Genomic DNA, 13,076 nt, shown 5'->3' on the forward strand with positions numbered 1-13,076 from the left:
ACATCTACTCTCCGACTTCGTTTGCCGTAAAACCACGTCTACTCTCCACAACTTCGTTTGCTCGCCTATTCATCTCCAGTTCCCCAAGTGGGTTCTCTCCACTGCTCTGCTTTCTTGCTAAGGCCAGCAGTGACCCCAAGAAGACAAATGATCTTGTGTCATCTCCTTTGGCTTCTCAGCACCTGGTAAAAAGGGAACTTGAGACACTTTGTCCCTTGGGGTTTTACTATGCCAAATGTACTTCCTGAGTCTTTTTGTGAACCTCTGGGAGCTGCTCCTCCTTCAGAACACCTAAGGACAGACCTCCTCACAGGTCTTTTTCTCTTCCCTAGGGTCTCCACACAGATGAGTCATCCACTGTTGGCTTCTGTTATTATCACCACGTGCTAATGATTCCCTCTTCTGAGCCCAGTCCATCTAATTAATCATTTACCCTGAGGTCTCACAACAGCATGTAGTAATTAGCACAGTATCTGCTGCAAAACGGAAACGCAACGATTATCACTAATGGACAAACACACTTACAAATCCTACTGAAAACATAAATGTACAGAGTTGACTTTCCTTTATAAACATAGTATTTTTGTTCATAGTATGGAATCTAATAACATTGTTCCCGGTGGGAGAAACAAAGCATTAGCAAAACCCCATCTCAAAAGCTCAGGGTGGCCGGGCGGTGGCGCACGCCTTTTTTCCCAGCACTTGGGAGGCAGAGGCAGGAGGATATCTGAGTTCGAGGCCAGCCTGGTCTACAGAGTGAGTTCCAGGACAGCCAGGACTATATAGAGAAACCCTGTCTCGAAAAAAAAAAACAAAAAAACAAAACAACAACAACAAAAATCCCTCAGGGTTATGTTTTGGATCCAGTCTAGTTCTGCTCCCAGCACTCACTCACTGTACCAGGAGACTGGCTCATTTGCTCGAAGTGGGCACTATGCTGCCTGAACCGTGACCCTACTACCACACACACTGAGACTACGAAGCTCTATTGACCTTGTCCCCAGTTAACCTCAGACCCTCAACCCCAGTTCTCACACTGCGACTACTTCCTAGGTATTGTATAATCTGTTTCTTTAGCTTTACTCCTCGGAGTGTGACATCTCGCTCATCTCTAGATAGGTTCACCTCAAGCCAGGAGACTCCCTGTCCTACAGGCAGCTCACTCTTGCTACAGAACCAGGTCTTCCTTGGCTGTGCCCTCTGCTGCACCTGTGCTACTCCACCTTTTCCACTTCTCCAGATGCTCTGTCCCCAAACCCCTTTCTCCATGAGATTGCCCAGCCCACCTAATATAAATGTGTATCGCCTTGTCTGACAGCCCCATGCTTTATATGTCATTTCAGCTGAATATTTGTTCTCTTGGGCCTCAAGTGATCCTTCATATCCAGGAGCCCTACATCTATAGATCCATCATACAGCAGATTGAAAATTTACAGGAAAAGAATGTCTTTAAATAAAATGTCTGACATAATAATAAAACAATAAGGGAAACATCGAACCAGAAAGTTTAGTTGCCTTGACAACCACATTCCCAATTTGATACTAAGGCTGGCAAAAATTCAAACTAGAAAAGAAAAAATAAAATGTCATGGATTTTTGTCATAAGTGATAAAAATTATGCGTTCTGGAATCCAACAGTTTGTTTTGATTCTAATTGTGGTTTGTAACTTTCCAAGTTAACTCCTCAGTTCTGCTCTCTTCCTAGTTCTATTCCCAGAGTAAGATACGTAGGAATAACACTTAACCAAGACAAAGTACGGAGCTGGAGTGATGGCTTAGCAGTTAAGAGTACTGACTGCTACTCCAGAGGTCCTGAGTTCAATTTCCAGCATCCACATGGTAGCTCACAACCATCTGTAATAGGATCCAATGCCCTCTTCTGGTGTGTCTGAAGAAAGCAACAGTGTATTTTATGTGAATAAATAAAATAAATATTTTTTTTAAAAAAAGAGCAAATCCTAAAGACAAAGTAGAAGTTGCCATCACTATACCAAGGTAATTTGAGGGCTTCTCAATAGGAAGATAAAATGATCAGATGCCAGGAAGGGGCCTTGCAAGGGTCTAGGCTTACATGCAGCCTAAACACAGTTACACATGTGTCCTTCTCCTACAGATACAGACCATAAGGAGCCTCTGTGAACTGGGCTTTCCCTGATGGTCAAACCTGACCCTTGAACACCCCACAGCTTAGGCATTAACCAGCCCAGATCTCACACTGCGAGAAGAGCCGGCTGCTGACAGGTGGCAGACCTGGAGGGTCTGTACAGGCTTGAGTTCCTTATTGGGTGAGATGAGCCAGAGGGGAACTGTTGGCAGGAATTTGTCCTAGACAACTTGCCTCTTTCCCTTTGCTCAGGGAGCCACTGGCCTTTCATGTTTAGTTGCAGAAGCATGTCACTCATCTATCTCCTAAAGGGATACACAGAATCCTCACACTGAAGTGCTAAGACCTCTCTTACTGAACTTTTGATCTCTTCCTTCCTCCCACGCAGTCTACTGTCAAGTCACTCCCTTCTGTTTCTGCCACTGTCATGGATTTATGCTTATCGTCCTTTCCTCTGCCGTGGCCTCTCAACTGACCTTCAGCTTCTGTTCCTGTCTCTCTCCAATTCATTCTCCATCCAGAATCCAGAGTCCTTAGGAATACAAACAGGACTGTCTGACTCCTGTCTGAAACCTGACAAGGGCCTGGCATAAACATCCGAACATCTTGGATTTCCCAGAGTCCATCACTCATCCTACTGTCAATTATTAAAGAGTCCTACCCCTGGCCTTGAACGGCAATGATGGACACATTTATTATGTATGTTAGTATGTACTTGTAGGATATCTATTTTAGTCTTACCATGCTATAGGAACTTCATGCAACTTCTGATTTTTATATTAAGATCTATTTGAGCTTATTTTTCATAACTCAATAGAGAATTTTTGTGCAGAATTTTCACTTGATAAGTTCTCAGGAATATTTTCTACAAAATTTATTTTTAACTGATTGTGTATGTGTGTGTACATGCGCATGTGCAAGTGCTCAAGGAGGCCAGAAGCCCTGGAGCTGGAGGTACAGGTAGTTGTAAACTGACTAACACGGGTGTTTAGAACCAAACTTGAGACCTTTGGAAGAGCAGTAAGCACTTTTAACTGCGGTACTGTCCCTCTGGCCCCAGCAAATACATTTTTACAGTTTTTCTAAGTGACTCAATGTGCAGGGTTTCAGAATGTTGACTGAAAAACACTTTATGTAACTTTTAAGTATAATTTGCAATCAAAAGATTTTGATACACACATCAATATAGTTTATAGAATGTTTTTCTATAAGATATGATTATTAGAATATTCCTGAAACTTAGAAACTCTCCAAATCAGGGAACTTCTCGGTTATCACATCAACTAAACATTTTTAAAGGGCTCTTAATAGAGGTACCTTTAAATTTTAACATGAACTAACTTTTTCCAAAAACAGTCAACTCCTGATGATGACTGGATAGATTTTATTTCGGAATAGTCACTGTTGCTGGGTGTTTTGCTGTCTTTGCTGTTTTGTATGGGTTTCATCTGTGGAGGCAGGTCTTACTGTGGAGCACTGGCTGGCTGGAACGTAGGATACTCCTCCACGCTCTGCCTCGCACATGCTGGGGTTATAGATGTAAGCCACCATACTTGCCTCAAAACATGTTGTTATTAGTAAATATTCCTGCATATTTAACATAAACGACGATGCTGGATTGAGACAATTCAACCTGGGTTAGCAATGTGATCACGTGGGACAGTTCAGTGGTAGAGCACTTGCCTGGTATAGGAAGGTTCTGGGTTTGAACATCTTGAAAAAAAGATAGGGGTCACATACACAGGGTAAGGTATAAAACATAGCGCTTTGAGATGCTCTGACAGGGTTTTTGATTTTTTTTTTTTTTTTTTTTTTTTTGGTTTTTCGAGTCAGGGTTTTTCTGTGTAGTCCTGGCTGTCCTGGAACTCACTCTGTAGACCAGGCTGGCCTCGAACTCAGAAATCCGCCTGCCTCTTCTGACAGGGTTTTTGGACGAAAACTTTTTTTCCTCTTTTTGTTTGCTTTTTAATGTAAGTTGCAGTCTTTTTGACTTTCAGTGTCTAAGCAAGTGGCTAATTTGTCTTTCATTAGCCAACAACATTTCTTTGCTATGTATCAAAATGTGCATAAATTTTTAAATGTATAAGTATCTCAGTAAACTACAGATTGTATAACTACATTAAGATAAAAATAATATAGCTAGATTGGTGATGTCACACAACTTTAATTCCAGCACTTGGGAGGCAGAGGTAGAGGGATCTCTGAGTTCCAAGGCCACCCTAATCCACAGAGTAAGTTCCAGGATAGCCAGGTCTATACAGAGAAAGTCAAACAAAACAAAGTCAAACAAAACAAAAACAGATGTAATGTGTCTTAGTCAGGGTTTCTATTCCTGCACAAAACATCATGACCAAGAAGCAAGTTGGGGAGGAAAGGGTTTATTCAGCTTACACTTCCACATTGCTGTTCATCACCAAAAGAGGTCAGGACTGGAACTCAAGCAGGTCAGGAAGCAGGAGCTGATGTAGAGGCTTTGGAGGGATGTTACTTACTGGCTTGCTTCCCCTGGCTTGCTCAGCTTGCTTTCTTATAGAACCCAAGACTACCAACCCAGGGATGGCTCCACCCACAAGGGGCCCTCTTTCCTTGATCACTAATTGAGAAAATGCCTTACAGCTGGAACTCATGGAGGCATTTTCTCAACTGAAGCTCCTTTCTCTGTGATGACTCCAGCTTGTGTCAAGTTGGCACAAAAACAGACAGCACATGCTATAGCTTGGTTACAGTTTTCAGTCTTTAAATTATCAAATAATTAAAAACATCTCGTAAGCTATGGCTGAGGATATAAAACTAATTGTTTTTCTATTCTTCTGTCATAGAATTTTTTCTTCTTCTGGGTTTGGTGGTGGATACATACACAAAACATATTTGACACTGAAAGTGAACTATTTACTGTGAAGCTTTACAGCTTCTATTCGTGATGGCAATTCTAACTGTATATGAATGTATTGACTTCTTTAATTATTGAATTAAATTATAATTTAATTAAAGATTATCTTAATTATAAGATGATTATAATTATAAAAATGTCTTAATTATAAAAAATAATTGAAGCATAACTTGTTATAGTAGTAAATACCTTAACTACTTTTACATGATTTTTTTCTGTCTGTGTCTGTGTGAGTATTTGCCAAGTGTGTCCCTGGAGCTGGAGTTTCAGGCAGCTGTGAGTCACCTGATTCAGTGCTGGGAACCAAACTCTCTAGTCCTTTGGAAGAGCAGCAAGTGCTCTTAATCACTGAGCCAACACTCTAGTCCCTACATATGTTAATTTAAAACTAAGAGGAAGGCCTATAAGATGGCTTAGTGGGTGTGTAGCTGCTTGCATTCTAATACTAATTATGTTCCCCCAAAAAACTGCTTACAGGAGTATCTGCATGTTGCTTCTGGGACCCTGTCCCCAGTTGGTTCTGACTGAAAAATAAAAATGCCAACAGCCAATAGCTGGGAAGTTGGGAGAGTGTGGAGGAGAGGAGAGACACCAGGCCTGAGAAGAGTGCAAGACAGAGAGACATGGCCGCCATGTGAAGGAGCCAGGCGAGTGTGATCCAGTTGGGCAGCACCCTGGGTCCAAAGCTTCCAAGGTAGAATACAGAGTTTAGTAAGTAATAATTCAGGATTATTGGTGGAAGGTGGATTAACTGCATGGAGGTTAGGCAGTTAACCAGCTATGGAGCTGTTTAAAGCATATCAAAATATAAAGGCTTTGGGTGTGTCTTTCATTTGGGAATGTAAACCATTGGGGCAAGTAGTGAACCTGGCACTGCGATTTATTTTTTAAAGTAATTATTTCAACAGTGGTGATTTGAATATGCTTGGTCCATAGGGAATGGCACTGTTAGGAGGTGTGGCCTTGTTGGAGGAAATGTGTCACTGTGGGGGTGGTCTTTGAGATCCTCCTCCTAGCTGCCTGGAAGCCAGTCTTCTGTCCACCTTCAGAAGTTGTAGAACTCTCAGCTCTTCCAGTGCCATGCCTGCACACTGTCATATTTCCGGCCATGATGACAATGGACTAAACCTCTGAACCTGTAAGCCAGCCCCAATTAAATGTTGCTCTTTATAAGAGTTGCCTTGGTCATGGTGTCTCTTCGCAGCAATGGAAACCCTAACTAAGACAGTGAGTACAGGTGCTTTGCCACCAAGCCTCAGGACCAGAGTTGAATCTCTGATCCCCATATTGTAAAAGGAAAAAAAGGAAGTTGTCCACTGACCTCAACACTTGCACCATGGCACACATACGTGAAAACAGATAAAGAAATGTAATAAAAATAAAAACAAACAACCCTAAGAGAAGTGTATGGTGGTTCATTCCTATAATTCCAACACTCAGGAGACTGAGGCAGAAGGATTGCTGTGAGTTCAGGACCAGTCTGGGCTATGTTCAATTTTCAGGCCACCCTGGGCTACAATGTGTTTAAAATCATCATGTCACCATCAACAACAACAACAACTACAGAAATTTCAAGAATATTTGTTTTTTGAACTAGCTGTATAAATGTTCTCCCTTCAGTTAGCCAAATCTGGAAATAATACAGTACTTAATACTATCTACGTAGCTGAGTGTAGCTGATCATGACTTTAAACCCAGCATTCAGGAATCACAGGTAGATGAATCTCGGTAAGTTCAAGGTCAGCCTAGACTACATGGTGAATTTCAGAATGGCAAAGGCTACATTGTAGTAAGACCCTGTCTCAATAGCAAAACAAAAAGACAAAATCAAAAGGAAAAAAAGTAAAAGAAAAGACTATATGCTTAGTTCATTTCTTTTTTTTTTTTTTCCTGGGCAAAGTGGCTTTATTAGTGGCAGGGTCACAACAGGATTTAGGAATTAGCATTAGGGCCCTTCTTCTTGCCAAAGGTGGGCACAACATTGACAAAGTGTCGGTTGTACTGCATTCGCCTCTTGGGCCGGCCTGTCTTCTTCTTTTTTTCCTGTTTGGCCACCTTGGGAGTCTGACCCCTCACTTTTCCAGCACGAGCCAGGGAACCATGGACTTTACCTCCCAGCATGCGGCCTGCTACTTCCAGAGTGGTCAAGGCCTCTACACCACACTGGCCTAGGGTGGCTTCATCCTCCAGCGGCGAGCCTGCCAGAAGCACGACTTGATCTTCGGGGGCAATGCCTTCCAGTGAGGCCACATGAGCTTTGATCTGGGCCACCGTCTCCTGGCCGGTCACTTCGAGGGTGTGTAGTTTCTGGGCGCGGACAAAGAGCTGCATGTTGGCTACTAACTCGCGGACCACTTAGTTCATTTCTACATGAGAAAATATTGTTTAAAAAATCAGAGAACCTGATATTCAAATCAATAGTCAATGGTCATTTATACATCAACTTCCTATATAAATAAATAAAATATTTGGGGACCATAATGGCCCAAGGTTACAGAGGAATTCTGGACACTTCAAACATGAGGATGATAGGAGTTGACTGCTTTCACTCTCCCAACCTGGCACCATAAAGCCTGCTTCCCCACCATCAACCCTAGTAAGAATTTATTACCCTGACAGTTATTAAACCTCACTTCTTGTTTGAATGCCCCACTGTGCTGGTACCAATTTGTCTTAGTAAGGGTTTCTATCCCTGCACAAAACATCATGACCAAGAAGCAAGCTGGCAAGGAAAGGGTTTATTCAGCTTACACTTCCACATTGCTGTTCATCATCAAAGGAAGTCAGGACAGGAGCTCACAGAGGGCAGGAACATGGAGGCAGGAGGTGATACAGAAGCCATGAAGGGATGATGCTTACTGGCTTGCTTCCCCTGGCTTGCTCAGCTTGCTTTCTTATAGAACCCACGAGTACCAGTCCAGGGATGGCACCACCCACAATGGGCCCTCCCACCCTTGATCACTAATTGAGAAAATGCCTTCCAGATGGATCTCATGGAGGCATTTCCTCAAGGGAGGTTCCTTTCTCTGTGATAACTCCAACTTGTGTCAAGTTGACACACAAAACTAGCCAGTACAACCTTGTAAGGCTTCTCCTGGCCCCCAGACCCTTCAATCCCTGAGTACGTAGATGGAGCATCTTCCAACACCCCTGCCAATGGTGCACAGCCACACAAACCTTGACCCAGAGACACTGGCCACCTCCCCGGGGGCATAGATATCCCTTTTGCCCTTCTAATAAAGGAATCAGTTTCCCGAAGCTGTTCAGAGGTGTGTTTATTGCCTGTGAACTCATTGCCAACTAAGACTCTGCCCTGCACTCACCCGGGCTAAGCGTCCCTCCCTCCAGCCCGGCTGTTGCATAATGGGCCCGGCCTGGCTACCTGAGGGAGAAGCCAATGGGCAACAAAGTATTTGTACCTATTTCCACCATCTAAGAAGGAAGTATTTAACTATTTATTTTCAAGTGTGTATGTGTGGAAGCCGAGGGGTGCTGTGGTGGGGGTGGGGGCCCTGCAGAGGCCAATGGTATCAGATTTCCCCTGAGGCTGGAGTTACAGATAGTTGTAATCCACCTGATGTGGATGCTGGGACTCTGTCCTGGCAACATGATTATGTCATTATGTCAACATGATGCACTCCAGAGTCATTTCAGAGTAGGAAACCTCAACTGAAAACTGCTTCCATCAGATCTGGCTGTAGACAAGCCTATAGGGCATTTTCTTAATTGTCAACGATATGGGAGTGCCACTCTAGGTGGTCCTGGGCTTTAAAACAAAGCAGGCTGAGGGAGCCACAAGGAGCAAGCCAGTAAGCAGCAGTCATCCATGGTCTCTGCAGCAGCTCCAAGTTTCTGCCCAGTTTGAATTCTTGCCCTGGCTTCCTTCAACAGATATGATTCAGGATATGTGGGCCAAATAAACCTTTCCTCCTCAAGTTGCTTTTGGTCACGGTGTTTTATCCCAGTAAAGAAGTAACTAAGACAGAGTTGAGCTCAGGTTCTCTGCAACAGCAGTCAGTGCGCTTAACTCCTGAGCCATCTCTTTATTCCAGGAATCATTTTTAATAGTATTCTTTGTAGCATTTATCTGAACTTCATTACCAAAATCTCATCCCTAAGCAATGTGCTAAAGGGTAAAATCTATTTGAATTGGGAGAGCTTTTGCTTCCACAGATATTGTAATAACCGACTATTGTAGCTATAATGCTCTGCTTCCACAGATATTGTATTAACCCACTATCATAGCTATAATGCTCTGTGAGGACCCACTAAAACTCAGGAAGCTTGTAATAATGAGCGTTTGTTTCTCGGTCATGCATCTTTGGGGCTATTGTGATTCATGCTGCTGTAGACTGTACACACTTGGCTTTGGCTCTAAGCTGTAAGTAGGCTTCAGGTGTGTGGTTTTCTTAGCTGCCTTGGACCCACATGCTGTCCTCTTGGCAGAAAGTGGAAGGTCAGAGGCCAAGCCTGATTACTCATTTCAAGCCTTTACTCTCCAGCTCCTTTATTTTCATCTGCCAAAGGTAGTCATATGAGTAAGTGCAAGTTAAGTGATAGAAGAGTACCCTCCCGATACAGGGTCATGCAACCACATAAATATAATAACAGAAGAGTGTGTTAATTACCTTTCTCGTTGCTGTGACATGAAGCATCTTAAGGAAGAAAGGGCTTATTTGACCTACAGTTCTAGTATATACAGTCCATCATGGTGGGAAAAGCATGGCAGCAGGTATGGTCCTGGAAAATACTCTACACACTACTGGAGGAGAAAGGTAGTCATCAGTGTCACTCAGCTACAAACCTTGCAACCTGTAATAGTGACCCACATGCAAGGCATACTGGTGCATTAGTGCTAACAATGTTATGGGAATAACCAACCACTTTCTGGTTAGATTTAAAGCCTACTCCATGATAGGGAACACAGACCTGACCCTGCTAAGATGACCAAGAGCCTTAGACTAGATGAGTCACAGGCCTACGGGGAAACCCATTACTGTCATTCTGCTAAAGGAACATAGCAATAAAATAACTCCTGAAGGCAGACTGCCATGCTCACAGATCAGTGCCTTGCCCAGCCCTCTGTCAGAGAAGCTTCTTCTTACCCTAGATGTTTGTTTGTTTTTGGGGGGATGGTTTGTATTAGTGTTTTGTTTGCTTTGATCTTTTTTTTGCAGAGGTTTTTTTTTCTGGTTTTTGTATATGTATATGTTGTTGTTGTTTCTTTTTCTTTCTCTCTCTCTCTCTTTTTGAATGTGAGAAATAGGACAGTAGGTGGGAAAGATCTGGAAGGAATTGGGAGAGAACTTAACCAAAGTGTGTGTGTGTGTGTGTGTGTGTGTATTTTTTTTTTTTTTTTTTTGGTTTTTCGAGACAGGGTTTCTCTGTGTAGCCTTGGCCGTCCTGGAACTCACTCTGTAGACCAGGCTGGCCTCGAACTCAGAACTCTGCCTGCCTCTGCCTCCCAAGTGCTGGGATTAAAGACATGCACCACCACTGCCCGGCTTTAACCAAAGTATATTATATGAAAAAAAATGTAAATTACAAAACTCCACAGACATGCCCTCTTATCATTCCGATGAAAGGAAATCCTTAACTGAGAGACCTACTTCCTAGGTGGCTCTAGTTTGTGTCACGTTGATGAAAACAAACCAGCACAGAGATGTTAAGTCATTTTTAACATTAATGAACTTGTCTTAAAGCAGATTCAGGTTTAGAAAAAAATTAAACAGCACACAACTCCCATAGATGTCTCTTCCTGACCACAGGCCTATTTCATTCAGTAGGAACCTTTCTGCTAAAATGTTGGAGCCAAGCTTATTTCCTTTCCCCTCAAATATTCCCACTAGAATCCTCCTTCCCTTTCTCTCCCTCTCCCTCCCTGCCTTCCCTTAGTGCACGTGTATGCACACACACACTCATAAACACACTCATACACACACTCATATACACATACATGCACACACATTCATACACACACACATACACACACGCACATGCACTCATACACACACACTCATACACAAACACTCATAGACACACATGTACTCATACACACACACACACTCACACACACTCATACACACACATGCATACACATTCATACACACACACTCATACACACTCACACACTCATACACACACACATGCACCCACATTCATACACACACACACTCATACACACACACACATGCACAAGCACTCTCACACACACACACTCTCACACAGTGTTGACTAAGAAAATTAAGTAGAAAGCTTCAACTTGGAACCCGTCAACATTATTAGCACTGCTGGTCTCTGAGATTTCCTTTAATAATCTACAAATTATGTCATTTGTTTTTCCATCCAGGAAACACCACACTGTTTCTGTGGGGCCCTGGGGCAGAGAGAATCGATTCTGCTCTTCAGTAGCCAGCAAGCCAGCTGCAGCTATGACCTCCAGTGACCTCCTTTGTTGTTCCTTAGATGTCGAGTGATTCAGTAGGTCTCAGCTCAGAGTGAAGGACTGTAGACTCTAGTGTTTGTTTTGAGTCTGACGTAAGTGTACTTACATTTCATGACAAAGGTTCAAATATTTGGTTTACTATTAGACTAGCACTTTGGCGTCCCCCTTTCTCTCCCTCTTGTTTGTTCTGATTTTCTTTTTCTATATTTCATTTATTTGTGATAACTTTAGTAATGATTCTTTTTCTCCACCAATTGTTACTTAAAGGCCACTGGAGCCAGTTTTCAATTATGTAAATAAACTGTTAGCTTTCTTCAGAAGGCCCAATTGTTTCTGAAAGACTGTTCCAGGTCAGGAGAAAATCCAAAACATTCTTAATTTTTAAATTACATTTTCATTTAGTGTGTGTGTGTGTGTGTGTGTGTGTGAATGGGTATGTGTGTGCCATGGCACATGCATGGAGGTCAAAAGGCAACTTGCAGAAGTTAGTGTTCTCCATCCACTGTGTAGGATAAAGGATTGAACTCTGTTTATCAGGCTTAGCATCAGCTGCCAGTACCTGCTGAGCCGTTCACTAGCCCCTCCACCACACACACACCACACCACCCCTGGGTGGGGGGGCAATTTTCAGCGGTATGTGATCTCCTTGCTTGTATTTCTGGGGCAAAGCATTGATCTTAGCTAAGTCTGATCATTTTAATGGCCCATACATGTAATGGTCCACACATTCTGCCCATACAGACATAGTTGGTGGGATTACCACTGTGACTGGGACTGTATAGGGCAGAGCTTGTGGATTTGTGAGGAACTGCTTTCCAAGCTTGTAGACTCACATCCCTGTGGCAAATCCCCTGCTGCTCTCTTCAGTAATTGCCTCTTGAGTTATATAGTTTCTTCAAAAAGTACCATGTAAGTGTCTTGTGTTTGGGGCAAAGATTGTGGGCAAACCCTAGCTGCTGCCTTTCTCAGAGCTGAAGGATGACAGACAAAGGGATTTCTGTTAGCTGTGTCAATCGGTGCTGTAGCTCCTGTCTGGTGTAACAAATAAACAAAAGTGGCAGCTTTGAAAAGGACTTTAAAAACAAAAAACATTTAAATTAGGCACATCAAAAACCAAAGCCTTGCTCCTGAGACCCCCTTTCTGCCCAGTTTCCTGCATGTCCTGATGAGTGGCTTTATCCTTCCAGTGCTCAGAATAAACTTGGGCACAGCCCTTACTCCTCTCTCCCTCCCCTCACATTTTCTCAGAGCCATCGCAAACCTTGGCTCTGACTCCCAAAATGCATCTTCTTACTGTCTGGTGCAAACGACGTCACTTTGGTCTGTTGGAGATGGCTCCACTATAGTTGCTTTTGTGTTTGCTGTCACAGCTTTGCTCTGGACTGATCACTGCCCTTCTGACATGGAACACCATTACTAGACATCAGTGTTCCCCTGGCCTACCTTCAGAGACTGAGTCCCAACAGCTACATCATTACCAGTTGCCAACTCTTTAAAAGGTCCCCTGCCATCACAGACTGCTCTCTTGCTGTTTCCCTGTCTGTCTGTCTTTCCTGTCTATCTCTGTCGGTGTCTCTCTATGTTTCTGTGTCTGCCTCTCTGCCTCTCTGCCTCTCTGCCTCTCTGCCTCTCTGCCT

The 13,076-nt window shown here is 43.1% G+C and overlaps 1 pseudogene; it reads right to left on the reverse strand.

Annotated features, from left to right (window-relative positions):
• Positions 1 to 6,884: 6,884 nt before the first annotated feature.
• Positions 6,885 to 7,335, reverse strand: LOC114614433 (annotated as a pseudogene).
• Positions 7,336 to 13,076: the final 5,741 nt, after the last annotated feature.

The sequence above is a fragment of the Grammomys surdaster genome, unplaced genomic scaffold (assembly GCF_004785775.1).
Source record: "Grammomys surdaster isolate TR1022 unplaced genomic scaffold, NIH_TR_1.0 126391, whole genome shotgun sequence".
NCBI lineage: Eukaryota > Metazoa > Chordata > Mammalia > Rodentia > Muridae > Grammomys > Grammomys surdaster.